This window comes from Peromyscus eremicus, chromosome 14 (genome assembly GCF_949786415.1).
Source record: "Peromyscus eremicus chromosome 14, PerEre_H2_v1, whole genome shotgun sequence".
NCBI lineage: Eukaryota > Metazoa > Chordata > Mammalia > Rodentia > Cricetidae > Peromyscus > Peromyscus eremicus.
Genome location: NC_081430.1, coordinates 50,771,181 through 50,796,420, shown reverse-complemented (window position 1 = coordinate 50,796,420; position 25,240 = coordinate 50,771,181). Strand labels below are relative to the sequence as shown.

At 41.0% G+C, this 25,240-nt stretch overlaps 1 protein-coding gene across 3 annotated transcripts in view; it reads left to right on the top strand.

The window, feature by feature from the left end:
- The window catches only part of Btbd7 (BTB domain containing 7), a 91,980-nt gene that overhangs the window by 7,922 nt on the left and 58,818 nt on the right, over nucleotides 1–25,240 (top strand). The window contains exon 1 of one of the 3 annotated variants that reach the window (XM_059279931.1): nucleotides 6,711–6,933. The exons of the other annotated variants lie outside the window; for them this stretch is intronic. The gene's annotated coding sequence lies outside the window, so the exon portion shown is untranslated. Of the gene's footprint in view, nucleotides 1–6,710; nucleotides 6,934–25,240 lie in introns of those variants that run through there. 3 annotated transcript variants of the gene reach the window in all.

The following is a 25,240-nucleotide window of genomic DNA, read 5'->3' as shown; positions in this document are numbered from 1 at the left end:
TCTGACCCCAGCGTGTACTGTGAAGTGCAGGAGTACACATACACATGTTGCACGAATCCTAATTGGTCTTATAATAAAAGCCCAGAGCCAGTTACCAGGGTAAATGCTGAAAGATAGAGGAAACAAGCCACAGCCACTTCTTACCTCTCCAGCTCCGCAGCCAAAAGGGAAGATCCTGTCTCTGTAAATCCTCAGACTGAATGCCCCTGAGTCCTCAGCCAAAAAGACTTGAGTTCCTGTCTCCTCCCGCCTTATATGCCTTTCTCCGCCCAACCATATCACTTCCTGTCTCAACCTTCCTATTGCTTGGATTAATGGCATGTGTGCTTCCCAAATACTGGTAGCAGAGGAATGAGATCTCAAATTCTGGGATTAAAGGTGTATGCCACCACTGCCTCGCTCTGTTTCTCTTTTAGACTGAATTAATCTCGTGTAGTCTAGGGTAGCTTTGAACTCCCAAAGATCCAGATGGATCTCTTGCCTCCGGAGTGCTAGGATTAAAGGTGTGTGCCACCACTGCCTGGTCTCTGTGTTTAATCTAGTGACTGGCTCTGTCCTCTGATATTCAGGCAAATTTTATTTGTTAGAGTACAAATTATCACCACATATACATACAATGTTTATAATAGGGCTGGATATGGTGGCATACACCTGTAATCCCAGCACTCAGGAGGCAGAGGCAGGCAGATATCTATAATTTACAAGCTAGCCCTGGTCTGCATAGTAAATTCCTAGCCAACCAAGGCTACATAGTGAGATCCTGTCTCAAAAAACATAACAAACAAAAAATTGTAGAGTGGTCCTGTCTAGGTTTTCTACTTGTATGGATTTTAAATCCTGTTGTATTCTTTTTCCATTCCTTTCCTTACCAGTCTGGACTACTGTTGAATAGACGGTAGCTAAGGCTGTGCTACTTTTTCTTTTCCCCTACTCTTCCCTATCTCTGGCTATTTTTAAATTTAATTATGTGTATGTGTGTCTGTGGGCATACGTGCACACGAGTGCAGGTACCAACAAAGGCCATAGGTATCAGATCCCAATGGAGTGGTTGAGAGCCAACTACATGTACTTAGTCACTGAGCCTTCTCTCCAACCATTGGCTATTCTTGATAATACTTCCTCAGTTGTACTGGAAAACCTGATTGTAGTATCTTTCTACTTAAAAAAAAAAATCTGGCGGGGCGATGGTGGCACATGCCTTTAATCCCAGTACTTGAGAGGCAGAGGCAGACAAATCTCAGGGAGTTTGAGGCTAGCCTGGTCTACAAAGAGAGTTCCAGGACAGTCAAGACTGTTACACAGGGAAACCCTGTCTCAAAAAACCAAAAAATAAAAATAAAAATGTTAACTACATCTTGTCTTGTGGGACAAAGGCCAAACTCAGAGCAGAGAGGGTGTTGGGGGTTGGGGTGGGGTCGGGTGTCCAGGGTTGAGACAGTATCTTCCTCTGTAGCCCAATTGGTTTCAAACTCTGTATCCTAGGATGACGTTGAACTTCTGATCCTGTCTCATCTCACAGGTTCAGGCATATGCCATATCTGGTTTATGTGGTGTTAGGTTCAAATTCAGGGCTTTTTGCATGCTAAGTAAGCACTCTGCCTACTAAGCTGCATCCCCAGCTTTCTGTTAACCTTTAATGGGTATAATTTCTGTGTGCATGTAGAATTCTTTAAAAAGTGTGTTTCATAGTGTGTGTGTGTGTGTGTGTGTGTGTGTGTGTGTGGTGCTGGGGATCAAACCAGAGCCTTGTATAATGGTAGGCAACCACTACCACTGAGCTACATCTCTATCTCAGTATCCTGAATATTTTAAACCTTGACAGTATTCCACAGGTTAAGCGCTTTATCTGTATCAAACAACCACAAGTTGGAGGGAGACTTACGGCATACACAAGCTCTTGTATTTCTTGGAGAAGTTGGGATACCATACCTCAATTAACTTTCCAACTAAAGCCTTAAAATTACTTCCAACATCTTGCTATAATTCTCCATCATGTCATGTAGCTGGAGAATTTCCTCTCTGGTCCCACCAAACCCCGGCAGTCCGACAGCCCACTTATAAAATAAACATACAGACACTTATATTATTTAAACTGTTTGGCCTAATGGCTCAGGCTTCTTGCTAACTGTTCTTATATCTTAAATTAATCCGTTTCTATAAATCTATACCTTGCCACGTGGCTCGTGGCTTACCGGCATCTTCACATGCTGCTTGTCATGGCAGCGGCTGGCACTGTCTCCCTCCACCTTCTTGTTCTCTCAATTCTCCTCTCTGTTAGTCCCGCCTATACTTCCTGCCTGGCCACTGGCCAATCAGTGTTTTATTTATTGACCAATCAGAGCACATACAGACCATCCCACAGCAATGTCACCACATAGAGACCTAGAAAAGTCTACCTCCCCCAGTGTGTCCTCACTTTACCAAAGGCTTTGCTGCTTTGTTTTTTCCCTTCTGAATCCCTTATGCTGGTCTGTAGGTTTCTGAATCTTGGCCCTACTAACATACTTTTAATCAATTTTTATCGATTTATTTAATTATTTTGGGGCAGGAGAGACATAGGTGCACATGCCATTGTGTGCCTGTGGAGATCAAAAGGCAGCTTTTGAGAGTCATCTTTTTCCTTCTACCATGTGAGTCTCAGGGATAGAACTTGGGTTATCAGGCTTGGCAGCAAACATCTTTACCCATTGAGCCATCTTGCCAGCCTCTTCTTAACATTTTTGGCCAGACAATTCTTTGTTGTGGGGACTGTCCTTTACTTCAAAATATTTAGTGTCTCCCTCTCTCTCTGGTGGATGGCATAGTACTCTCTCCTCCAGATATTACTAAATGTCCAGAGGCACTGTCTTTAATAGTTGCTCCTCCCTCTCACACATCTTTTTATTTATTTTTTATAATTTATTTAATTTTATTTTATTTACATGTGTGCAAAGGTGTCAGATCTCCTGGAACAGAAGTTACAGACAGTTGTGAGCTGTCATGTGGGTGCTGGGAATTGAACCTGGGTCCTCTGGAAGAGCAGCCAGTGCTTCTAACCCCTGAGCCATCCCTCCAGCCCACACACATCTTTTTAAATACCACATTCCCTCTGTGATTGCATTGCTTTCCTTCACCTTCATGCTCTTGTACTTACAGTATAGTGTAGCTAGAGTTTTCCTGCCTGGCCCACGGTCAGGGCAAATCTCTCTCACCTGCCAGTCCCACAGCCTTTCAGACCCAACCAAGTAAACACAGAGACTTACATTGCTTACAAACTGTATGGCTGTGGCAGGCTTCTTGCTAACTGTGCTTATATCTTAAATTAATCCATTTCTATAAATCTATACCTTGCCACGTAGCTCGTGGCTTACTGGCATCTTCACATGCTGTTTGTCATCGTGGTGGCTGGCAGTGTCTCTCTGACTCAGCCTTCCACTTCCCAGCTTTATTCTCCTCCTTGTCCTGCCTATACTTCCTGCCTAGCCAATGGCCAATCAGTGTTTTATTTATTGACCATTCAGAGCAACACATTTGCCATACAGAACATCCCACAGCACTTCCCTTTTCTTTTCTTTTCTTTTTTTTTCAAAAAGGAAGGTTTTAACCTTAACAAAGTAAAATTACATATAATTTGGGAATTTGGGCGTAGCTTCTCTTACTACTTCCTGCTGGAGGGGGGCGCTGTATCTTATGGGGACACAAAGAAAATTTTAAGATTATGGAATAGTCCATGAGGCTGTATTGTCTGAGCCAGTTGCCTTCAAACGGTTCTGGATGTTGGATCATCTGGGCCATGGTGTCATCGGAGACCTTTCAGGGGGTCTTGGCTGGTCAAACCTGATGTATCTTAATCTGGAACAAATCCATATCCTCTTGCTTTCTGTGGGAACAAAAGCTGAGTCTCCTTTCCAAAGCAACACATTCTTACATCCAAATTTTGAAGTCAAGATATCTTTAAAATATACATATTGGTATAACTCAACAGTTTTTACAATCAAACGTTTTTCTGCAGTTAAAAATCCCAAAGACAACACAATCCAGATTCTCTGTGTAATATTCATCTTCACGTGGCTTATTTTTTATATTAATTTTACTGTCTCTTTAAAGACTTTATTTTTTAAAACTATGTATTTGTTTATATAACTGTATATATCACCTTTTTTGTCTCTTTCAAGCCTACGTATATTTTACATACATTGGAAACTATTTCATCTGAATCAGTCTTATTGTGAACCTATTGCTTTAAACTGCAGCCTTCTAAGCCTGAAACGGCGCTGTGGCTGCTGGCTCCGCCCACTTGAGCTTCCCAACATGGTGGTTTTGCCCGCTCTGGGAGCCATCAAGTCTCAGAAATAGTGGGTCTACACTTTTATCAAAGCAGGGTGTAGCCCAGAAACCTCTCTCTCTCTCTCTTTTTTTTTAAAAAAAATAGTAGTAAAGACTAAATCTACCACACAGTGTAATGTGCCGCTGGCATACGTCTCATTCCCGCCGGCACACTCTCATTCCCACCATACTGCAGGTCAAACGTGCACGCCAGGAACCCACCAGTAGCTCAAACCGGCAGCTGCCGCTCATTTGAGAGAGACAATTAGGAAGCTGTTTTTAGCTTCGTTTTAGAATCTTTTCTCTCAGTTTTTAGGTGGAAACTCTTGCCACCACGTTGGGCGCCATTTGTAGCTAGAGTTTTCCTGCCTGGCCCACGGTCAGGGCAAATCTCTCTTACCTGCCAGTCCCACAGCCTCTCAGACCCGACCAAGTAAACACAGAGATTTATATTGGTTACAAACTGTATGGCTGTGGCAGGCTTCTTGCTAACTGTGCTTACATCTTAAATTAATCCATTTCTATAAATCTATACCTTGCCACGTAGCTCGTGGCTTACCGGCATCTTCACATGCTGTTTGTCATCGTGGTGGCTGGCAGTGTCTCTCTGACTCAGCCTTCCACTTCCCAGCTTTATTCTCCTCCTTGTCCTGCCTATACTTCCTGCCTAGCCAATGGCCAATCAGTGTTTTATTTATTGACCAATCAGAGCAACACATTTGCCATACAGAACATCCCACAGCAGTATAGAATCAGAATAAATGCCTTCCAGGTTTTCACTTCAGTGCAGTTTTCCTCCCTTAAATTCTGTGGTACTACATTCTTCTGGTTTTCTTCTGTATCTTCATTTTTGTCTCACCTAAAAGAACAATGGCATCATCAATTTCTTTTTCTCTAGTTCTTCCTGCCTCACCTCTTTAACAGTACTTATATAATATCACTCATATTCCTACTTTTTAAAGATTTATTTTTAATGATATCTGTGTGTAGGTATGTGCATATGCAGAGACATCAGATCTCCTGGAGCTGGTACAAGTGATTGTGAGCCACCTGACATGGGTCCTGGAACCAAACTCCAGTTCTTGGCAAGAACAGTATACATTTTTAACCATTGAGCCATCCCTCTGGCCCCACCATATTTGTATTTTTAAATTACATTTTATTTTAGTAACAGTATGAGATCTGACATCTTAAGTTTTTTAAGTACACAATGCATTGACCTAGGTACATTGTCATACTGCAGATTTCTAGAGCTTAATTTTCTTGGTTATCTAAAACTTTATTCCTGATGGCTAATAAATCTCATTCCTTTCAGTCCCACCTCTATTGGTGAAATTATTAAGGCCACTCCACGTAGTTAAAAGGAGATTTATTTAATGGCGTAACTTACAAATTAAGGGATAGGCAGGTCGCAGGGTCTGGGGAAGATGTATCACAGTCCAGCGGTGTTCTCTGGAGCTCTGCTTGGTCCACCTCCACCATCCAGGGTCCCGGAACCGAGAGAGCGCCCCGCTGATCCAGATCTCGGGTCCCCAGGCGCCTCCCTTGGCCCCGCCTTGTAGGCGTGATAGTTGCCGAAGTCTCAATGGGGGTTGGAACTTCCAGATCAAAGCTGGAATGGCTACCCACTACACACCACTGATAGCTACTGTTCACTGTGATTCTGTGAATTTAGTTAGTAAAACCTAGACAGATACCTCATGTAAGTGAGTTTATGTAATATTTCTCTTTATATGACTATATTACTTCAGAGCATACTCTCTCCAAGATTCATCCATGTTGCCAAATGGTTCCTTCTTAAAGGCCAAATAGTATTCCAGTTTACATATGTATTACATTTTCTTTGTTATTTATCTGTTGATGGACATTCATGATGTTTACACATATTGGTTCTTGGGATACCTGTCCCACTACCCCCAATAACACATTTCCTCTTATTGCAAAATTTTGCAAACCAGGAAATCAAATTACTGTAATTACTACACTGTAACTCAGCTACCCACTGTTCTCTTTACATCTCTTAAACTCACTTCCACCCCACAGCCTGCACAAGAGCACTTGAGACTTGTTGACACTTATTTGGGCCAAATCAAAAGCTAGACGTATATTGAAGTGTTTTCATTTACATCAAACTACACCTTGGTGACAAGGTAGGAAGAGGTTCTGAGAGCACAGGGGTGTGAAAGTTAGTAGAAGAGAGATACATCATAGAGCTCAGCACATGTATCTTATTCAGAATTATTCTTTTCAGTCTCTTGTAGCTTTCTCAGCTTGCTACATGAAATTCCAGCAGGAAATAAAGTGTAAGGTTTATGCTGAAGTCACCCCTTTGTCATACCATTCCATGTTCTAGCTTCCTTGGGAAGGGCCTCATCCATGACATACATAAGAATTTCAGGGATATCTGAGCTCATACTCTTGGTTCTCTCTTCTCCATAAGACCAGTGCTTCTTAGTTGTCTTCTTTCAAGCCGGGAATATCTGCTCCTCAGGAGATCTGAATTTTGACACTACTGTCTCTACAAAGATAGAAATGTTCACTCCTCTCTGCCTGTAGGGAATACTACTTCTGGTCTCCCACAAGATCCTTCTGCTTCTGTCCAGGGCCCAGGGAAGACCTTCTAGGAGGGTAAGGAGCTCTAAGGTTAAGAGGTTATGAAGGTCGTCCTTTATTAACATTTTTCAGAACAAGCTTGCTGAATTCTTGGGCAGTTTTTTATAGGAAAACTAGAAAAAATCAGGGGTCAAAGTAGGGTTAAGCATTTGTGGTAGTCTGATCAAAACTTTAGAAAATTATTCCAGAGTAGCCTGGGGGAAAATCTTGAAAAGTACTAAATCTTTTACTCCAGCAATTGGTAGTACATGAGCCTGACATTTGTTCATAAGCTGACCTCTATGCTGAAATGCCTGTATCTACATTTCTTGTTTAGAGTCTAACAAGAAGACAGCTAGAGAAAGTCTAAATCACCTTCCTCAAATTCCATGCCATAATCTTTCTCTCTGTATTTACTGTACCCTGTGTGTCATGTCATTTTTGTATGCGAAATTGGTTCCCTCCCCAACATTACCTGGCTACATGCCTTGTACATGTACCGGCTGCATGGCTAGTATTTGCATAGTTATCAAAGGGAGACAAAAGGAAGAGAGGAGGAAGGAAAAGGAAAGGAAATTCAAACTGAAAACTCTTCATTTGTGTTCCTGTCTTCCCAGTTGTTCTGTGGGTCTTTCCTGATTGCAGTCTCCATTTCTAAGCACCTCATTATTAATAAGCATTCATTACCAGCTAGGCGTTCTTGAAGCTCCTTGGCATATATAGTTAATGAAGTAAGACACAGTTCTAATCCTTTGGGGACTTAGTCTGCTGAGGGCTTAGACAGTGTATCCCTTACAGAGGGAGAGTAGTGCATCTGAAGTCTGTGTACTTCCTGGCATCAGAGAAGAGAAGTGTTCTCTTAGTTTGAAGTGAACCCCATTTAAATGCCATTTCTTCCCTGTAGCCTGTTCTGGCCCCACCCAGCTTGATTAATGTTTTCCTTATTTCCTAAGGCCCAGCACATAGCTTTCCATTCATTCTTCTCTGCCCTTTCTTTACAAAATAGATTAGTTTCAAGGTTTCAGCTGAAACATAACAATTTTTAAAAAAAAAAAAAAAAAACCTGTTTTGAGACAGGGCCTCTCTCTGTAGCCCATACTGGCTTTGAACTCACATGGCAAGCCACTTGTCTCAGCTTCTCAAATGGAGGTGTGCACTACCATGCCTGGCTAAAAATAGCTTTATGCCTGAACACCAATTAGATACTTATCTCAAAACAATATACTCTGAGTTGGAGAAGCTGAAGGAGAGAGTTAGAAGATGATATTTCATGGTACCCCATGCTGTTCCTGCCTTGGGACCCTGTGATGGTTTGAATAGGAATGGCCCCCATTGACTCATGTGTTTGAATGCTTGACCCATGTGTTTGAATGCTTGACCCATAGGGAGTGGCACTATTAGGAGGTGTGGCTTAATTGGAGTGGGTGTGGCTTTGTTGGAGGAGGTGTGTCACTGGAGGTGGGCTTTTGAGTTCTCTGCTCAAGCCATGCCTAGTGTGGCAGCCTCTTCCTGCTGCCTGAAGATCCAGATGTAGAACTCTCAGCTTCTTCTCCAGCAGCAAGTCTGCCTAATCACTGCCATGCTTCCTGACATGATAATGGACTAAACCTCTGAACTGTAACCCAGTTCCAGTTAAATGTTTTCCTTTATAAGAGTTGCTGTGACCACTGTGGAAATCAGTATGGCGATTTCTCAGAAAACTGGGAATCGATCTACCTCAAGACCCAGCCATACCACTCTTAGTTATATACCCAAGGAATGCTCAATCATACCACAAGGACACATGCTCAACTATGTTCATAACAGCACTATTCATAATAGCCAGAACCTGGAAACAACCTAGATGCCCGTCAACTGAAGAATGGATTAAGAAAATATGGTACATATACACAATGGAGTACTACTCAGCAGAGAAAAACAATGACAGCATGAAATTTGCAGGCAAATGGATGGAACTAGATATCATCCTGAGTGACATAACCCAAACCCAGAAGGACAAACATGGTATGTACTCGATCATAAGTGGATACTAGATATAAAGCAAAGAACAATCAGACTGCAACCCACAGAACCAGGGAGGCTACATAGCAGGGGGGCCCCTAGGATGACTGTGGCTTATAATAAGTTTGGTATTACTCAATCACTGGGCAAGCCTCAGTGAAACATTTCACTATTAGGATAAGAATTTGTACTGTATCAAGCTGATAATAGAAAAATAAATAAATAAATAAATATGGAAAAGATAAATTAAAAAATAAAAATAAAAAAGATTCTATAATCAAAAAAGAGTTGCTGTGGTCATGGTGTCTCATCACAGTAATAGAAACCCTAAGACATTTAAGGAGTCTAGCTGATCCCAGCATGGCAAACATGGCTCTGGTAGGCCTTGCCCTTCTCCTCCCTTCCCTCTGCCTTGTTAAAAACTGATTACATTTCTGAAGCTAGCCATCAAGGTCTATTCCTTTATTTGGCCACTTCTTGCTGAGGCTGACTACCAAGGTCCTGCTATCAAAGTATTGAAATCCAACAATCAAAAGCCCCCTTGGCTGCCCTAATTAACATGCCCAAGTTAAAATTAAACACCTCATCCTAACATGTATTTCCCCTTTTACCTTTATAAACCACATTTGCCTATGGGCCAAGTCTGTCTCCTCTCTATCCAGAGGCAGTCTTTTGTCCTCATCCTCCCTGTGCCCCCTGGAGGAGGGGGAGGCCTCCCCCCTCCCGTGTTCCTTTCTCCTCCCTCATCCTCTATCTCCTCTCTTTGTCTCTTATTCTCTGCTGTTGTTGGTTGTTTTTTGGCTCTTTTGAGGGGCCTGCCACCCAGCTCCCAAACAGTTCACACAAAGATGCTGTGGGATGTCTTCTGTATGCTGTGAATATGTGTTGCTCTGATTGGTGGATAAATAAAGCTGTTTGGCCAATGGCAAGGAAGAATAAGGTTAGGTGGGACATTTGAACTGAAGAGATAGAAGAGAAAAGGAGAGGGAGAGGAGATGCCAGCCCAGTGCCCAAGGAGCAACAAGATGCCCACAGATTGGTAACGCCACAGCCACATGGCAACATATAGATTAATAGAAATGGATTGAGTTAGGTTATAAAAGCTAGCTAGCAAGAAGCCTGACCCATTGGCCTTACAGTTTGTAAGTAATATAAGCATCTGTGTGTTTACTTGGGACCAAGGGCTGGGCAGGACTGGAGAAACTTCCGGCTACACACAGAAACTTATTCTGAATTATAAATGTCTGGCCTTAGCTTGGTTTATTTCTTGCTAGCTTTCCTTAACTTTAAATACCTTTTGCCTCTGAGCTTTTCCCGTTCTCTTACTTCTGTAAATCTTACTCTTACTCCGTGGCTTGCTGTATAGCTGGCCCCTGGAGTCCTCCTCCTTCTCTGGCTACTTCTCTTTTGATCTCTTCTCTCAGATTTCTCCTATATATTCTCCCTGCCTGCCAGCCCTGCCTACCCTTTTTCCTGCCTTGCCATTGGCCGTTCAGCTCTTTATTAGACCATCAGGTGTTTTAGACAGGCACAGTAACACAGCTTCACAGAGTTAAACAAATGCAACATAAATAAAAGTAACATACCTTAAAATAATGTTGTACTACACTCTATCTTTTGTCCCTCTGGAGCAAATAAATCTCCTTTATGCTAAGAACTTTGTCTTGGAGTGTCCTGAGGTGATACTGGTTCCTTCAAGACAGACCCTCAAAGCCAAACTCAGGTGTAGCATGGTACAGTTCTTACATAGCCGAGAAGTATAGAACAAGGATACAAAGGGAAAGGGATCATGGGATACAAAGGATGGGATCCCAAGGGAAACAAAGGCTTCCTTGAGTCTTCTAGAGGAGACATGCAGGACACATTTCATCCTACTAATGTGAAAGTGTGGCAATACATGTGAAGTGTTGTCTCCTACGGAAGTTGATTGGTGATATAGTGCACAGAATATTTATTGACATCTGGTCACAGAGGACTCCTGACTTCACTTCAGCCTAAATTCTAGGCTCAGATGAGGAAAGCAGGAATCCAGTATGTATCATATTGTTTACCCAAACTGTTGAGGCTCTGTGAACCACCCTGTCAGATAGTTAAGGGATGAAAGGAACACCCCCGGCCCCCCATACCTAGATACTGCCAGGGTTAACCTGTAAGCAGGCTTTTCTGAGAACAGTGATCCAAAGCCTGCTATCGGTGTTCAGTGCTTTCTGCATAGTGCTTTTTATTTTTTAATCAATATCATATTCTGTTATTTCCTTTGAAAATACATCAACATCAGCTCAGTGCTAATGACTTCCATAGTATGATTGAAAATATGTTCCATGGAGCATTGTACGTGGCTTCTTACTGGGCTTTGCTAGAAAAGTTTGTACCATTAAGTCAGGAAAGGCTTGTTGCAGCTCTTTGAGGACCCCAACCCTTTGCAGGATGTGCACTATTGGTGGAATTATTTAGGCCACTCCACGTAGTTAAAAGGAGATTTATTTAATGGCGTAACTTACAAATTAAGGGATAGGTAGGTCGCGGGGTCTGGGGAAGGTGTATCACAGTCCAGCGGTGTTCTCTGGAGCTCTCCTCTGTCTACCTCCACCATCCAGCGTCCTGGAACCAAGAGAGCGTTCGCCGATCCGGATCTCGGGTCCCCAGGCGCCTCCCTTGGCCCCGCCTTGTAGGCGTGACAGTTGCCGAAGTCTCAATGGGGGTTGGAACTTCCAGAACAAAGCTGGAATGGCTACCCACTACAGTGCACCATCTGGTTTCACTGCCTTTTGTATATCCTACCTGTCTCATATCTGTTCTCCACCCCATTTGCTTAATTTGCACAACTGTTTGCTCTGCCCTAATTCCCCATATTACCACTTCTGTCAATAATATATCACTATCCATTCTTCTCTATTGCAGCCTGTATTTTTCATGGCATTGATCCCATTGTTTAACTTTATGTAATTACTTGTTTAGATTTCTGTTTTCTCTAATTCAGCTGTAAAAATCATTAAGACCAACACTTGTGTAACCATGTAGTTAGTACTCAGATATTATGTAATGTGTAGGTCTCCAAAACTGACCAATAGTTCCCAAACTAACCCCCTTTTTGTGGTGGAATGCACATAATAAATAATACAAATACTAAAATAATTTATGCATATGTGACATGTACAGTATAAACAGGAAATGGGATTTACAACAAGAGATTTTCACTATTTTTTAGGAATTTGTTTTTAATTATGTGTATGTGTGTGTATCTGCATGTGAGTATGTGCATATGAGTGCGTGCGGAGGCCAGAGGTGGACCCCTTAGAGCTAGAGGGTTACAGGTAGTTATGAGCTGGCTGGCATGAGTGCTAGGACTCAAACAGGTCCTCTGCGCCTAACCTCTGAGCACCTTTGTATCCCTTATTCTGTACTCTTAATTGAAGCCGGATTCTCTTTTTTAATAAAATAGTCTGTTGGTATGCTTATGGATTACACTGGAAACAGTGGGACTTTTTGGTGGGGTAGAGAGAGACATACACACGATTTTGAAGTAAATGATTGGTCTAAGTTTTGTGAACCAACTTTGTATAGAGGAGGAGGGGGAAATGCCTAGTTTTGTCTCTTGTTGTCCATGGTGTTTCTTTAAAAAGATACTTGCGTAAAGAGATGGGGTTTCTGCCCTACCCTGTGTTTCAAACATACCTACTGAAAATCCACTATGTGTTAGGTACTTAACCCTTTCGATAGGCTGCCTGTAATCCCAGCACAGCAAAGTACCACAAAAAGCATGAGTGTCAGAACATTAAAGAGTATTGACAGAATTGACTATACAGAAGTGTGTAAACATTGACAAAAACCATAGTAGTTTTAAAAGATTCATTTGTATATTCTCATATATTTTATGGGTATGAGTGTTTTACCTGCATGTATGTATGTGCATCATGTGTATGCATTGCCTGCAGAAAGGAGAAGAGGGAATCAGATCCCTTCAAACTATAGTTATCAATGGTTGTGAGCCACCATGTGGGTACTGGACCTAGATCCTCTGGAACAGCAGCAAGTGCTTTTACTGGCCCCTCTCTCTTAATATTTTAACATCAACATAGAATGTATTACAAATTAATAATAAGAACAACTGAATTTTTTTTAAAAAGTGGGCAAGGAGGGCCAGCCGGATGGTTCAATGGGTACCAGACCTGATGGCCTGAGTTGGATCCCTGTCTGTGAGATAACCTACTTAAAACTGTTTAATTTATGCCAGGCATAATACCATGACTTAATACCAATATAGAGTTCAGAAGATCACAAGTCTGAAGGCAGCCTGAACTCTACATTGGGAAGATCCTGTCTCCCAAAACAATAATTATGTTCAAATCCTAGGAAAGGAAGAATTGAGTTATTGCAAGTTGTCTTTGGGGAGAGAGGCAGGTATAAGGAATTGCTTTTTTATGTAGTGTTCTGTATATTTGGAAACAGTTTTAAACAACAAAGTATTCTCGTAATTGAGTAGGGGACAATTCTACTTCTGAGATGAAGGGAGAAGAGAACATTGAGCAGATATACTCTTTGACTTTATGATCCATTTAAATAGCCTTGAAGATTATCTTGACTCAGCAGAGTGCACTGGCACTTTCAAGCTCTAATAGTACACAGAAACACTTGGTTAAACCTAAGGATAGCCTGCAATAGTCACATTTTAATGCACATCTGAATGCATAATAGTTTTCAAGGTTAAGATTTAATAAATTTTAATTTCTATAAATCAAATAACTATATTTAAAAATTATTCCTAGTAATGTAAAATATCTCTTTTAAAGATTCATTGCTTTGAAGTCCTCCCCCTTTTGAGCTAGGGTTTCATTGTACCCCTGGCTGGCCTGAAACTCCTGATTTTCTGCCTCTACCTCCCAAATGCTAAGATTACAACCATGTCCTAGTATGCCCTGCTGGGTTGAATTTTTCTAACCCTATTAAGAATGATCTGGGGCTTGGGAAATGGCTTCATGGGTAAAGTGCTTGCTGTATTAGTGTTAGGACCTGAGTTTCAGTCCCCAAAATCTAATAAAAGCCAGGTATCATGGCTGGCATCTTGAGGAGAACAAGCAGGTGGTTCCTGGAGGCTTTCTAGCCAACCAGTCTAGCCAAAATGCCAAGCTCAAAGTTCAGTGAGAGACCTTGACTCAAAAAATAAGATGTAGAGGAAGCTGAAGAGATGACACAATAGTTAAGGGCATCTGCTCATTCAGAGGATCAGGTCATTTCTCAGCACCCATCCACATGGCAGCTAACAACTGCATATAAATCCAGTTCCAGAGGATCTGGAACCCTCTTCTGGTCTCCATGGTTGGTTTTTGAGACAAGGTTTCTCTGTGTAGACCAGGATGGCCTTGTACTCACAGAGATCTGCCTGCCTCTGCCTCCCAAGTGCTAGGATTAAAGGTGTGTGCCACTTAAAAAAATGATTTATAAAACTTGGCTAGCATTCATCCCATACATTGTTCATGACTTTCTTTTGTCACTAGGTTACCTGGGCTGTCCTCAAACTCTTGCCTAAGTGACTCTTTGAAGATTTTTTTTTTTTTTAAGTAATCTTAGCCCAGTGTGGTGACTTATATCTTTAATCCCAGTACTAGCAAAGGCAGGTCAATCTCTGTGAGTTGGAGGCCAGCCTGGTCTACATAGCAGGCTCCAGCCAGCCAAGACTACATAGTGAGGCCCTGTCTCAAAAAACAATAATAATAATTTTAAGAGCTAAGAGATAACAAATTGCAGACCATGTATATTGTACCAGATAATTAATTTGAGAAATATTTCATAACTAGAAAAATCAAGAACACTAAGAATATATAATTTCATTTTAGGAGGAGAAGTCAGCCAGAAATTCAAATACCACCCACTCCCCCAAATTAAAATAAGTTTCTTCCATAGAGCCAAAATTCTAAGAACCAGATTCACCTCATATCTCTGCATTCATTTCCTTGTCCTCTGGTTCAAAAAATATCTTACAATTACACTTGCAAGAATGTTGAACAGATAAGTGAGATGTTATGTGCATTTATGTTCTTTTAAAAAATGCTTTTTTTTTTTTTTTTGGAGATGGGGGTCTCTCTGTGTAGCCCTGGTTATCTTAGAATTCACTCTGTAGACCAGGCTGGTCTCCAACTCACAAAAATCCTCCTGCCTCTGCCTCCTGAGTGCTGGGATTAAGGGCATATGCCACCAACACCCAGCCCAAAAAAAAAAAAAAAAATAGAGTAAGAAAAATAACACCAGAGAACTGACAGCTGTTTTGAATTAGAATAGGCTATGTTCTAAAAAGCCCATAGGAGTTTCATAAGGTTATCTTAAATCTGGCTGTGGTAGTATATTCACGTTATTCTAACATGTTAGGAGTTGAAGGCACAGGGAATCCTTGAGCTCAAAGGGTTTGAGACCAGCTGAGAAACATAGAACTGTCTCAAAGCAGGGAGGAGGTAGATACCTTTAACATGCACAAATAAAAAAGTCTTTGGGTACTCTTTTGTTCAGTGGAAAGTGGACAAAGGAAAAGGCCTACATTCCCTCCCCTCCTTCCAAACTCTGTCCTCTTTTTCTTTGAGGCAGGGTCTCATGTAGACTAGACTGACCTCAAAGCCATTTTGTAGTCAAGGATAGCCTTGAATACCAAGTCCTCTTGTGCTGTTGCTTGTTTTTGCTCTTTTGGCTCTTTACTCTTGGGGCTCTTTTGAGAAGCCTGCCACCCAGCTACCAAATAAATCACACACAGGCTTATTCTTATATTATAAGTGTCTGGCCTTAGCTTTGCTTGTTTCTAGTCAGCTTTTCTTAACTTTAAATTATCTAGTCTCTTTTGCCTCTGGGCTTTTATCTTTCTCTATTCCTGTGTACCTTTCTTTGTTTCTTTTTTTTTGTTTGTTTTTTGTTTTTTTGGTTTTTTTTTTGGTTTTTCGAGACAGGGTTTCTCTGTGTAGCTTTGCGCCTTTCCTGGAACTCACTTGGTAGTCCAGGCTGGCCTCGAACTCACAGAGATCCGCCTGGCTCTGCCTCCCGAGTGCTGGGATTAAAGGCGTGCGCCACCACTGCCTGGCCCTTTCTTTGTTTCTTACTCTGTGGCTTGCTGTGTTGCTAGGTGGCTGGCCCCTGGAGTCTTCCTCTTTCTCTGGCTCTTTCTTTTGTTCTCCCAGATTTCTCTTTCTATTTATTCTTTCTACCTGCCAGCCCTGCCTATTCTTTCTCCTGCCTCACTATTGGCCATTCAGCTCTTTATTAGACTATCAGGTGTTTTAGACAGGCACAGTAACAGAGCTTCACAGAGCTAAACAAAAGTAACACACATTAAAATAATATTCTACAACATTCTTGCCTCTACCACCACCCAGTTGCTGAAATTTCAGGCATGTTAGTTTATGTTAGTTATGTTAGTTATGTAGTGTGGGAGTTGAACCCAGGCCTTCAGGCATGCCAGACAAGCACTCTACCTACCAACTAACTGAGCTACATCTCCAACTCTTTTCCTCCTTTTCTTGATTATTTTTATATATGACTTTGAGCAATTTAACAAGTGCACACTGTTTTATAATTTGTAATCCCAGAGTGTTACCATCATTTTGAGATTGGATGACAGATATTGATACAACCTGGAGTGAGTTTGTTTGTTTGTTTGTTTGTTTGTGACAGGATTTCTCTATGTAGCCCTGGTTGTCCTGGAACTCACTGTAGACCAGGCTGGCCTCTACCTCTGAAGTACTGGAATTACCATATCTGGCAATACTGCTTTCTTTAAAAAGAAAAAATAAATAAATAAAGGAAAAGTGAACTTAGTATATATCTGGCTTCAAAAGAATCATGACTTATTTTTAACAGCAGTGTTCAGAGCTTTAAACTGGTTATAATCATTAAATGCTTATTTTGTTAGTAGAACTAAGATTGAAATGCATTTTAATATGTAATCACTCAATAGTTTAATTCTGTAAGTTTAATTATCCAAACTGGAGAGAAAGCTGGGTATGGGGGCATACACCTATAATCCCAGCACTCAGGAGGCAGAGACAGGCAGACAATGGCAAGTTGGATGCCAGCCAGAGCTACTCAATGAGAAAAATAAACAAGGGTGAGAGATGGCTTAGCCAGACAAGCATGAGGACCTAAGTTCAGATCCTTAGCACCCACATCAAAAGTAGGTACCTGCAATTACATCTCTGGGGAGGTAGAGACAGGAAAATCACTGGGGCTCACTCACCAGCCAACTGACTTCACTAAGCAGGTAAATGAAATGAAGGATAAGCAGTGCTGGTAGTGGCGCTGGTTACTGAGTTGGAAAGGTCATGGTCACGACAGAACCCAGTATTAGTTTTAGAGCTTTATTGGGGCGGGGAGGGCGACGACAAGAGAACCAGGCCTGGGGAGGAAAGCATGTGCAGAGAGAGAGGGAAGATGGTGGGGAGAGAGAGAGCAGAACACAGAGAGAGGGTGGGGTCTGAGTCACAGCTCTTTAAGGCACAGATGGGCTTACAGAGCCACACCATGCATGTGCTGATTGTGTGGCCACACTGTGTGTACATGATCACCAGCGGTAAGACGCAAGACCCTTGGCTTAACTCGTGAACTGCGCATATACGGTCATGTAGCTGGAGTGAGGGCAGAATTCTAACAGTAAACTCCAGGTTCAGTGAGATGCCCTGAATAAAAAATAAAGTGAGAGCCAGACATAATGGCCACGCCTTTAATCCCAGCACTCCCAGGTGAATCTCTGTGAGTTCAGGGCCAGCCTGGTCTACGTAGAGAATTCCAGGACAGCCAGGGCTACTTAGAGAGACCCTGTATTTGAAAAAAAAAAAAAAAAAAGTAGAAAGCAACTGAAGACACCCATTGTCAACCTCTGTCCTCTACATGCATTCACATATATGCATGCTTCCTATGTACATGTATACACATACTAAAAAAGAGGAGAACTTGTTAAAAAAATTAGAATAAGTGCACTAATTGGCAATATCTAGCAATTGTAAACAAAAATATACTTAGGTACCGGAGCATGAGACATAAAAGGCAGGAGTTACTAACTTCAATATTGTAAGGATAGTACTCAAAAAAGGATTTGGAATTAAATATAAAAGTGTAAGTAAGGGGCTGGAGAGATGGCTCAGAGGTTAAGAGCACTGGCTGCTCTTGCAGAGGTCCTGAGTTCAATTCCCAGCAACCACATGGTGGCTCACAACCATCTATAATGAAATATGGTGCCCTCTTCTGGCGTGCAGATATACATGCAGGCAGAACAGTGTATACATAATAAATAAATAAATATTAAAAAAAAAAGTGTAAGTAAGCCGGGCGGTGGTGGCGCACGCCTTTAATCCCAGCACTCGGGAGGCAGAGGCAGGTGGATCTTTGTGAGTTCGAGGCCAGCCTGGTCTACAGAGGGAGATCCAGGAAAAGGCGCAAAGCTACACAGAGAAACCCTGTCTCAAAAAACCAAAAAAAAAAAAAAAAAAAGTGTAAGTAAGATTATATATGATAAAGGAAAAACTAGGCTAGAGTAGATAAAGATAGTAGTTAGTCATTTTGGAAATGCCTTATTTAATTGTAGCTTTAATATTGAGACAATCCATTAGCTAAACTGGGTTTGTTGATGCAACCTGTAATCACAACATGCAGAAAGCTGAGGCAGGAGGATTGAGAGCTCCAGCCCTAGCCCTAGCATGTGAACCCAAAAAGTAAAGAAACTGCCAGAAGCAGGCAGAATTATAAGGTCTCAGGAGACAGTATGAGTACCATGGGATAGTTACAAGGAATTGGAATATGTCAGATACGTGGACTCAAGAACTCTTAAAAGTATATTTTAAATGTTTTAAAGTATGTTTCACTGGCCACCTTTAGAAGACAATGAAAACCAGTTTGTCACTGATTGTTTTCAAACTTGGTAAGCATAGGCAAAAAATATTCTGCCCCTTCTATGCAAATTGTAGAACTGACCAATTGACAAGTTCTACAGAATTCTTCCAGCTAATGATTAAAGATCACCATTTTGCAAACCCTAACAAATTAATGACTTTAGTTTTACTGAAACTAGTGATTTTTATTAGTGATTTCTGGTGACTGTTAAAGATTGAGAATTAAGATTGGGAGTAGAAATTTTCTACCAACTGTGTGAAGTACATTCCATGGTTATACTATGCTTTCTGTTGCTGTGATAAACACCCTAAATAAAAGCAACTTGGGGAGGAAAGGAGTGATTTCGTCTTACAGCCTGCATTCTATCATTAAGAGAAGCCAAGGCAGGAAGGAACTCAAAGTGGAAGACACTAAAGCAGAGAGCACCCAAGGAACATTGCTTACTGCCTTGCTTCCCTGTCTGCTCAGGCTTCCCTATATCAATCTGCAAAAAAAAAAAAAAAAGCCCACAAGCCCATCTGATGAAGGCAATTTCTCAGTTGAGATTCTCTATTCTCAAGTATCAAGTTTATATCAAGTTAACAAAAACTATGACGATTACCCATGAGGCAGTCTTGGCTAAATAAATACATACAGTAATAATAATTGAGGCTGAGGAGATAACTGAGTGGGCAAAGAACTTGCCCACACAAGCTTAATGACTTGAGTTCAGATCCTGGTAGCATAAGCATTTCTAATCCCAGTATGCCCTTCCTGGGAGGTGGGAGATGGAGACAAGAGAATACATGATGGAAGCTTGCAGGGCAGCTAGCCTAGCTTACACAACAACAACAACAACAAAAAAGACTTTGTCTTAAACAAGGTGGAAGGGGAAGACCAATACCAAGGCTGTCTGTCTTATACATGTGTGTTTTGGCATGCGTGTGCCCACACTCACTCTCACACACATAAACACAAACAAGAATGATGCTGAATCTGACCACATTTCTAGGTATGTCAGCTCATTGTAAAAGAAGCCAGAGGACCTTTCTATTAAATCTCACTGAAGTGATTTATTTGGCAAACTCCAAACTGAGACACTGTCAGATAACTTTATTTCTTAATAAACATCAGAAAATTACATGGAGGAAATGGAGAAACAGAAGAAGAGACACTTGAAGAAGATTTGAGGTTCATGGTCATCATTCCACTCAGTGTGTGGACCATATTTAGACCCTGATTCAAACTTAAGAATAGTAAGGGGAAAAATGTATTGTCTGTGAAGTTCTTAATAAGGAATCACTGTTAGTTGATGATACTATAGTTTTATATCTTTCTTTTTAGAGATTATATATACAGAATTTTCAAATGAAACAATATTCTATCTGAGAGCATGTCGAAATATTTCAGGATTGGAAGGGTGACAGTTCTGTTAGAGTTGATATGAAATTGCTACAATTCAATTAATTTTGAAATTTACTGATGGACCTAGTGTTTCCACTTTGGTGTATATTTGTACAAATTCTATAGAAATGCAAAAATATCCCCTGCAAAGAGGGACTGAGAATTGTCTTCTGTATCTGAATGCTAAGAGATGTGATATTTATGGTATGTTAATCCATAGTCAGGAAATGTCACCATTCATGGATGATTCAGAGTACTAGAAAGATTGTAACCAGTTCATTTGGGATTGCAGAGATAGCTCATTGGGTAAACTGCTTGCCTTGCAAGCTTGGGACCTGAAATTTGGATCCCTAGAACCCACATAAAAAGCTGGATGTGATGGTTTGCCTTTTTAATCCCATGGATGGTGAGATAGAAGGCAGAGACAGGTCGATACCTGGAACCCACTGGCCAGTCATCCTAGCCTTCTTGGTGAAGTTCTGGGCCTATGAAAAACCTTGTCTCAAATAAAAGGTGGAAGGCACTAAGGTATGATACCTGAGATTGACCTCTAGTCTCCATACTCACGTATGCACACATATATGCACACCACCTACGCAAACACACCAAGATCGGTCCATTTAACTGCAGATGAGTGATAAAATACAAACTTTAGCAGCATAAAAATAGAAGACTAAAAATAACAATGTATTGGATGTGGAAAGCATAAGACACAGCATTACCCTTCAGAAAGACTGTTTGGAATGAAGGCTTTTGAGGTGCCTTCCTGTTAGGAGGGGATATACACAAGATTAGAATTACTATACCTGGCATCTAGTCTTGGCTTTCCCATTTTACTCCCTTTAACTTGGAGTAAGATAGCTGTAATATGTCGTTTTAATTGTCAGCTTGACACAATCTCAAATGACCTTGGAAGAGAGTCTCAGTGAGAGACTGTCTATATCAGATTGGCCTGTGGGCATGTCTGTGAGGTATTATCTTGATTGTAGTAATTGATGTGGAAATACCTAGCCTAAAAGTGGGCGATGTATCATTTCCTGGGTTTGGGTCCTGAATTGTATAAAAACAGAGGAAGCAAGCAGAGCAATAAGTGTGCATGCATTCATTTTCTTTCTGTCTTGACTGAATATAAGCAGCTGCTTCAAGTTCCTGCCTTAATTTCCCAACAGCCAGATAGATACTTTCTCCCTTAAAGATGCTCTTGTCAAGATATATCACAGCAACAAAATCAACACTAGAGTAACAGTTTAACCTCCACCTTAACATGTTCATTCAGAGAATGAAAAATGGTGCCTGTGTTAGGATTCTGTACATGCGCAGCTCGGGGTCCTGTGTCTTAACGTCTTACATCATCAGTGGGCGCTAACAAATACATACCCGCCGCATGGTCACGTAATTCCTGCCTTAAAAAGCTGGACACAGACCCCCACACTCTCTCTTTCAGTGTTCTCTCTCTGTGTTCTCTCTCTGCTCCCGCCATCTTCCTTTCTGTTCAGGCCTGGCTCTCCTTCCTATCCCCTCTTTCTTTCTAATAAAGCTCTTTATAACTTTGGTAGTCGTGGCTGTGGCCCGTGACTTTTCTGCTGGTAACCAGTGCCGCCACCAGTGCTGTTTATCATAACCATCAGCCTGTTTTGTCTACATGGAGAACTTGTTTTGAAAAGTAAATGCTTTAATGCATGAAAAAGCTCTTTGAAAATTCTGCATCCCTATTCTGTTGTGTAATAATCCCATTACAATCATGAAAAGAAATTTTAAGTTGGAGAGCATGTTTTTTTTAAAACAACGCGAATCTTTCTTCTCTATTAATGTTTTCATTTTCTATGTGGCATAAAATACATAATTACTATTCTAACCAGTTTTAAGTATATGGTTTATGATATTAATGTTATGCCCAGATCTCGGGGACCCCCAAAAGACCACTACGGAGACCAAATCCTATATGCAAAAGCAAAGAACCTTTATTTCAAGCTCCGGGGCTTGGTCCCTCTGTCTGTCCGATGCAATGGTGAGAGCAGAGAGCCCTGAGCTCAGGTGGGGCAGAGTTTTTATCATAGCAGATGTTGGGGTAAGGGGATTTCCAGGGTTCAGGACTCTGATTGGCTGACAATTGTCTAGGGGTATCTGTATAACAAAAATAGGTGTGTGCTAGACTCAAGGACATCTGGACACCTTATCTAATGGTTGGAATGTTTAGGATGTCAGGTACTTCCTCATCCCTGGGTGGATCCCTGGCTGGTATCAGCTCAAGGCTTTTCCTGGATCTGGGTGTTGCCTGCCAGTAAGCCTGCCACAGAAGCTGTGTCTAGGCCCCTAAGCCTGTCATGGCTGCTGTGTGGTCAAGCTGTTTTGGGGCCCCTCCACAATTAAATAACTCCGATAGTTGTGCAAACATTACCACCATCCATCTCGAAAGCACTCTTATTTTCTACAAATGAAAGTCTGCTCATTAAACCCTAGCTTCACAACCTCTGGCAACTACTATTCTAGTTTCTGTCTTTGAATTTTATTATGCTTCATATAAGTATAATCATGCCCTGTTTGTCCTTTTGTGATGAGTTTACTTCACTTACCACAATGCTTTCATTTTATCAATGCTTTAGCATGGGTCAGAATTTCCTTTTTAAAAATTAATTGAGGGTTGGGGATTTAGCTCAGTGGTAGAGTGCTTGCTAGGCCCTGGGTTTGGTCCTCAGCTGGGGGGGGGGGGCCAGGGAGATAATAATTGAAAAAGCTTAGTGCAGCCAGGTGTGGTAGCACACACTTTTGATCTCAGTACTCCAGAGGTAGATCAATGTGAGTTCAAGACCAGCCTTGTCTACATAGTAAGTTTCATGCCGTCCAAGGCTACATAATAAGACCCTTTCTCAAAAAAAAGAAGAAAGAAAAGAAAAAGAAAAAACATGAATTTCTGAGGATTGAGCCCAAGGCATCACACAAATGAGATGAGCACTTAGCTCTATCACAAGACTTTTCATTACATAAAAAGTGTTTTATGTATGTATCACATTTTGTCTCTCCATTCACTCATTACTGGACACTTGAGTTGCTTTCACCCTTGGCTGTTATGAAGAGTGTTGCTGTGCACACAGGAACATAAATAGTTGTTGAGTCCCTGCTGTCACGTTTTTTAGAGTAGATTCTCACAAGTAGGATTGCTGGATCAAATAATAATTCTGTGTTTAATACTTGAGGAAGCCGTGCTTTTAAAACTAATGGTCACTTATGTACTTGAAACATCTGGCAATCACAGTTGATGCTGTTTGTGCACTGATTCATGAGTCCTTTCTTTTCCTGAAAATGTTTTTCTAAGAGGCTTAAGACTATGAACAAGGAATATGATTCCCAAGAAACAATTTTGGGCCATACACGTCTTTAATCCCAGCACTCGGGAGGCAGAGCCAGGCGGATCTCTGTGAGTTCGAGACCAGCCTGGTCTAAAAAGTGAGTTCCAAGAAAGGCGCAAAGCTACACAGAGAAACCCTGTCTCGAAAAGAAAGAAAGAGAGAGAGAGAGAGAGAGAGAGAGAGAGAGAGAGAGAGAGAAGAAAAGAAAAGAAAAGAAAAGAAAAGAAAAGAAAAGAAAAGAAAGAAAAGAAAAGAAAAGAAAAGAAAAGAAAAAAGAAAAGAAAAGAAAAGAAACAATTTTGGAGTTGCAAAGACTAACTCGTGATTACCTGTCAGTACATCTTTTAAAAACTTACTTCAATCAGTTGTTTTCAAGACTAAGTGAAGGAATGGCCCTCATGGAATTTATATTATAGTACATGGAACAATTAGGAAGAAAAAAAGTTTATGATAATATTTCAAGTGAAGAAAAATAAATTGAAAAGAAGGGATAGGTTATGATGGGATAGAGTGTTATTTTATAGAACTAATAAATTAGCCTTCTCTGAGAAAGTGGTATTTTAGCAAAACTTTAGTAAGAGTACGAACTGGTGGGAAAGTGTTCCAGACAAAGGGAATATGGTAAGACTGGTAAGTGCTCTTTTGGGAGACACGTTGGTAATCAAATGGCTGTCTCACCCAGTCTCCAGTCCCATATGAAGAGGCCAGTAGAAAAAATAAACCACAAGAAAACTGAAGACAGGTGGTGAGGAGTGAGATGCTGCAAGGTATGTTGTTTTGCTCTGGGTGTTATTTCTTGGCATATGGACATAGGTAGTACACCCAAAGGTATATATATTATCTTCTGTTCAGAGAAGGCAGCAACTAATCAAGAGAATCTAGGTTTCCAAAAGTGATCTGTAAAAACCTTATCTGATAAAATAACGATAATAGCCAACATAAGATATTGAACATGAAATTAATACAAGCATTGTGCAGGCACATACAGATCTCATAATAGCCTGTGTTTCACTGGGTGATATACTAAAATGCAGTTATGTCAGAAATGGCTTTGAGTTTCAAGAAATGAATACCATTGTATCTTAGACTCTTTGCGTATCTGTTTTTACAATATTGATTATTTATGAATAAATAGTCAAAAGTAAATGTTATCCTGTGAGAATACTATGTTAAATATGTTTACCTTTAGAAACTGAAACATTAATATTGGGAAACTTTAATTTTTTTGAGATAGGGTTTCCCTTCATAGCTCAGACTAGTCTTGACCTCACAGTTTTCTGGTCTTGCTCTCCACCCAAGACCTGGGATTACATGTATCTGCCACAATGTTCAGCTTCCCACTCACTGTATCTGCTATAACTATAACAAGTAGTTAGCATAAGAGCCTTAAGGAAGAGGAAAAACTTAAAGATAGTTCCAATAATGCTAATGAGGTTAAGAATTTTATCTGGTGGAACTGGAGAGATGGCCCATTGGGTAAGAGCACTTACTGCTCTTGCAGAGGACTTAGGTTCAGTTCCAGTACCCATGTGGTAGCTCCTAACCATCCTTAACTCAACTTCCAGGAGATTCACTACCCTTTTCTGACCTCTTTGGGCACCAGGCATGCTTGTGGTTCACATGCATATACACAGGCAAGACACACATACACATAAAAATAAGTAAACTTTAAAAAAAAAAAGAATTTCCTATGTTTCCACCTCTTACTTTTCCTAACAGGCCTTATTAGTGTCTCTGCCAGAGGCTCTTTA